Source organism: Pseudophryne corroboree, chromosome 3 (genome assembly GCF_028390025.1).
Source record: "Pseudophryne corroboree isolate aPseCor3 chromosome 3, aPseCor3.hap2, whole genome shotgun sequence".
NCBI classification, from domain to species: Eukaryota; Metazoa; Chordata; class Amphibia; order Anura; family Myobatrachidae; genus Pseudophryne; species Pseudophryne corroboree.
In genome coordinates this window covers 415,148,474-415,154,473 of record NC_086446.1, presented here as the reverse complement: position 1 = coordinate 415,154,473, position 6,000 = coordinate 415,148,474, and positions in this window count along the sequence as shown.

Here is a 6,000-nt window from a genome sequence, read left to right as displayed (position 1 = left end):
CGCGGCCGCTCTATTCGAACATGCCTGGAGCCGGCCCTGCCCACCACGGCGAGCGTACATTCCTGCAGCATGCTGCCACCCCTAACAGAGGCAGAAGAATGAAGAGTGGTGAGTACTGAGCCGGCATCCCAGTTAGTGGGGCGCCGGCCATTATGGTGGCACGAGTGTACAGAGATGCACGGCTTCTAAATGGGGCGGAATGCCTCTCCAGACACAGTACACAACCGCGTCACTGTACCCATACTGGCAACACAGCCTTAAAACGGTTTCTGTCCATTTTAAGTACCAAATTCCTCAGCCAGTATAAAGAAAGCGGGAAGATGCGCACCATTGAAGTGGCGGGTCTTCACTATGAGAGGATCCAGCAGCTCACCAGCATCATTTTCCCTCTACAGTGGACACAGACGCTGACTGACAGGGACGTGCAGCTCCTCCAGTGTGACTCCAAATTACCTTAGCGGTAACGGGATCATAGCAGGGGGGCAGTGATTACTAGTGTACTAAGTCCCCTATCAGGGTATTTAGTCTGCGACCCGGCTAAGCTTGGCATTAGTGGTAAGGGCGTGGTGGGGGCTGGCTCCAAACAACTCTGTGTCTCCCTGAAGGACTCTTTGTGGGTTAATTGTGTTTAACCTTTTCCTGTGTGTGTGTGCTGCCACATTTACATTATGTCAGGCAAAGAGTGTGTTTCTTGTACAGCGGAGTGTTCCTCTTCACCAGGGGGCTCACTACTGGGTACTCAGGGTTCACAGAATAGCGGGGCTGAACCAGTGTGGATTAATTCTCTGAAAGGAATGATCTCCACTTTTTCTACAAAATTCTCCCGCAATGAGAAAGACGCAGTACTTCTCATTGTCCCGCAATGAGAAAAATTGTCCCGCAATGAGAAAAACGCAATACTTGAGTTTATGAGCAGAGAATCAGTCCCCAAAACAGCGTCTCAATCCCCTCCCATTTGTCCGCAAAAGCGGTATCTGGCCCATATCCTGTGGTCTGACTCTGACGGGTCAGACTTGGAGGGGGGGTGAGGTAGACTTGGAGTGGGGGGGGAGATGCGGCTCTGTCACAGGGAATAGAGGCTCTTATAGAAGCTATAAGAGATGTTCTGCATATTCCTGATAAGGTGTCAGAGGAGTGTGAGGAATCTTATTTTAATGTAAAAAATAAGTCCTCCGTCACTTTTCCTGTGTCAAAGAATACCCTGTTTGAGGAACCGTGGGTTAATCCTGATAAGAAATTTCAAATCCCTAAAAGATTGCTCTCCTCTTTTCCCTTTTCTTCTGGAGGATAGGAAAAAAATGGGAAAATTTACTGATAGTGGACGCATAAGTCTCTAGGCTGTCACGAAAAATTGTATTGCCTGTTCCTGGTGCAGCTTCCCTAAAAGACATGGCTGATCGTAAAATTGAGACTACACTCAAATCATTGTACACAGCTGCTGGGGTGGCCCAAAGACCCACTATTGCATGTGCGTGGATCACAAAAGCCATTGCAAAATTGTCAGGTAACCTAATTGAGGGGTTAGATTCCTTATCTAGGGGGGATGTTTTATTCCTGCAGCATATACAGGACTCTGCAAACTTTATGGTGGAAACCATAAAAGAGAGAGGCTTGCTTAACGCACGCACCACTGCTATGGCAGTGACATCACGCAGTGGCTTGTGCCTACGCCAGTGGACTGCTGACGCAGACTCCAGGAAAGGCGTGGAAGGCCTACCATTCACAGGAGAGGCATTGTTTGGAGGTGAATTCGACAAATGGATCTCCACAGCTACTGCGGGTAAGTCTACCTACCTCTCTTTCTTCCGCAGCCCCCCCAACCAAGAAGACTTGTTCAGCTTCTAAGTTACAGTCCTTTCGGACGGCCAAGTTCAAGAGCAAATCCAGAGGTGATTCTATGTCCTCCAGCGGCGCAGGAGGTAAACCACGCAAGCCAGCAACTGCAGCTCAGGCTCTGCTTCCTCAAAGACTTCAGCATGATGGTGGACCGCAATGCCTGGAAGGCTGTCAGAGTAGCGATCAACTCTGAATGACCACCTATGTTTTTAAGATGCTTATGGTGCTGTGTCTGCAGTGATTAAGTATCCCGCTTTATTGATACATTTCTGATCTAATTAGCCTGATCAGGATCTGTGGCACTGTTCCATTTATCTCCATTTTTTGTTTCAGATTCTGTTTTAAACATCAAGGATTAAATTGCTCTAAAACCCTCCATTATATGTATTGCACATTTTAAATTCAGGATTCTTGCTCCTAGTAGGTGTGTCAGATGCATCTTTCATAGCTGTATTACCCTCCAATGGTTTCCTTAACAGTTCATGAGCACTTATGCGACACATTCAAGCTATTAGTCTATGTGGTGAGCTAAAATCCACATACGTCTTTGTATCTACACTGACAAAAGAAACCAAAAGTGCATCTTCCATGTTCCTTGATATGAATGGTGTCCTTACTGTAAACTATTAATTTAGTTTAGAGACTTCACATAGGCGTGCGCAGAAAATTTTATTAGGGGGTGCACCGTCAGAGGGTTGTGTTTAGCACTGCTTATTGGGCGTGTCTAGCCCAGTCTATTGGCACTCAATGCAATATAAATCACATACAACAAGGGGGGTGGCCACTGCAAACGGGGTCGTAGCAACATGACAGGCCACCTGTTTCTCATCACTCTGGGAGCTTTCCATTCCATATGCACCTTACCTATATGGTGATTTCTTACAAACGGCGAACCTCTGAAGAAATGTCCTCCCTGGGCAGACAGTGTCTTCAGTCAGTAATCACTATTCATATAGGAAATTACATGCTCCAGAAGATGCCTGTTTGTGTAGGAATATAACCAAGATCATCGTCATGCAACTTGACTCATGTCACCTCCTGCCCCCTACATCTCTCAGCCACACCATCATCTCCTCCCTGTGCCTCTCAGCCCCACCATCTCCTCCCCTCCCTGTGTCAACTCTCATCCCCTCCCTGCATTGTCTCATCCACACCATCATGTACTGCCTGCGTCTCCCTGCCACGCATCTTTCAAAATCCACCTCACTTTGTGTCTCCAAGTCTTCCCTCTTCACTCTGTGCCTCTCAGCCTCCCACCCTTCACTATGTGTATTTCAGTCTCCACCTCGGTGTCTAGTGCCGCTTACACTCAATGCCCACAGATGTAGTGCCCATTACACAATGCACCCAGCAGGTGTGCTCCTTACATAATGCCACATAGTGGTTGTGCCCCTTACAATGCCCTGAGTACCGTTGTGCCCCTTACACAGTCCCGTGTACCGACACAGTAGATACTTGAAGCCCTGCTCCAGCAGCGTTCAAAGCTCCTCGCGCTAGGTACTATGGGAGAGATTTCATGACGTCGTGACGTCTCTCCCTTCATACACTGCAGAAGGCGGAGCTCAGGAGTGCAGGGAAAGAGCCGCTGTCAAATGCATAATGGCTATTTCACACATAATGGTTTTGTCCATAAGAACAAGAATAAGGCAGACAGGAACTGTCTGTGTCCATTATCCACTCTGTATGGCTGTCTCATTAGGTGCGTGCGTGGTGGTACTGGCAGGCCAGGCAGCAGCAATGTGATAAATTGAATTATAAGCAGCTAAGCCTACAACAAGCCCCTTTCAGGCCAGTGGCTGCAACCTGGGCAGGTGCTGCTAGTGTTAGTGACACGGACACACTGTAGTGTCATTCACCACCAGTCCCACGCGGCTCTGTCTGGGCTCGCTGGCATCCTCCTCTGCTTAACTTGATGGCTAGCATTCATGGCTGAAGGGGCAGCTACCATGGGGCTGCACAGCGTAACCTTGCTGATGTCACGCCACATACCAGTGCACCTCACAGACCCCCGACCACACACACACACACACACACACAGTAATAGCAAAAGCATACCTCACAGTCGTCTCCTGTAATGGCACCAGCGCACCTCACTCACCCACCCCACCCTTGTAATGGCACTAGCGCACCTCAACCCCCTCCCCTGTAATGGCACCAGCGCACCTCTCAGTTCCCCCCCTCTCCTGTAATGGTACCAGCGCACCTCAGTTCCCCCCCTCTCCTGTAATGGTACCAGCGCACCCCAGTTACACCCCTCTCCTGTAATGGCACCAGCGCACCTCACAGTCCCTCCTTCCTCCCCTGTAATGGCACTAGCGTACCTCAAACCCCCCCCCCCCCCCCTCTCCTGTAATGGCACCAGCGCACTTCAATTCACCTCCCCCCCTGTAATGGCACTAGCGCACTCCCCCACCACCACCCTCTGTAATGGCACCAGCGCACCTCAAACCCTCCCCCTCCCCTGTAATGGCACCAGCGCACCACAGTCTTTACCCACCCGCCTTCACAGTAATGGCTCTTCTCTTCTTGCATGTCACATAATGTACACGTGCAGGAGACATGGCCGGGTGTGCTGGAGCCGGCAGCTGTTAGCTCAAAGCACTGACAGACAGCCAGAACTGTTGAGGAAGTAAAAAAAAAAAACCTTCCGCGCACTTCCAAACAACCGGACAGCGCCTACTGCTCTGCATGTGTTGGGGGGTTCTGGACAATAGGGGGTGCCTGTGCGCACAAGGAACCCCCTTTGTGGGCACGCCTAAGAGACTTCATCACAGTCACATGACCGTTTTCTCTGCTGTCTAATGAGGTGTTGGTTTAAAGTTTAATAATAAGATTTTACTTACCGGTAAATCTATTTCTCGTAGTCCGTAGTGGATGCTGGGAACTCAGTAAGGACCATGGGGAATAGCGGCTCCGCAGGAGACTGGGCACAACTAAAGAAAGCTTTTAGGTCACCTGGTGTGCACTGGCTCCTCCCACTATGACCCTCCTCCAGACCTCAGTTAGGATACTGTGCCTGGACGAGCTGACATAATAAGGAAGGATTTTGAATCCCGGGTAAGACTCATACCAGCCACACCAATCACACCGTATAACTCGTGATACTATAGTATACCCAGTTTAACAGTATGAAAACAACTGAGCCTCTCAACAGATGGCTCAACAATAACCCTTTAGTTAACAATAACTATGTACAAGTATTGCAGACAATCCGCACTTGGGATGGGCGCCCAGCATCCACTACGGACTACGAGAAATAGATTTACCGGTAAGTAAAATCTTATTTTCTCTGACGTCCTAGTGGATGCTGGGAACTCCGTAAGGACCATGGGGATTATACCAAAGCTCCCAAACGGGCGGGAGAGTGCGGATGACTCTGCAGCACCGAATGAGAGAACTCAAGGTCCTCCTCAGCCAGGGTATCAAAATTGTAGAATTTTGCAAACGTGTTTGCCTCTGACCAAGTAGCAGCTCGGCAAAGTTGTAAAGCCGAGACCCCTCGGGCAGCCGCCCAAGATGAGCCCACCTTCCTTGTGGAATGGGCTTTTACTGATTTAGGATGCGGCAGTCCAGCCGCAGAATGCGCCAGCTGAATTGTGCTACAAATCCAGCGAGCAATAGTCTGCTTAGAAGCAGGAGCACCCAGTTTGTTGGGAGCATACAGGATAAATAGCGAGTCAGTTTTCCTGACTCTAGCCGTCCTGGAAACATAAATTTTCAAGGCCCTGACTACGTCCAGTAACTTGGAATCCTCCAAGTCCCTAGTAGCCGCAGGCACCACAATAGGTTGGTTCAAGTGAAAAGCTGATACCACCTTAGGGAGAAACTGGGGACGAGTCCTCAATTCCGCCCTATCCATATGGAAAATCAGATAAGGGCTTTTACATGACAAAGCCGCCAATTCTGACACACGCCTGGCTGAAGCCAAGGCCAATAACATGACCACTTTCCACGTGAGATATTTTAGATCCACGGTTTTAAGTGGCTCAAACCAATGTGATTTTAAGAAACTCAACACCACGTTGAGATCCCAAGGTGCCACTGGAGGCACAAACGGGGGCTAAATATGCAGCACTCCTTTCACAAACGTCTGAACTTCAGGTAGTGAAGCTAGTTCTTTCTGGAAGAAAATCGACAGAGCCGAGATCTGTACCTTAATGGAGC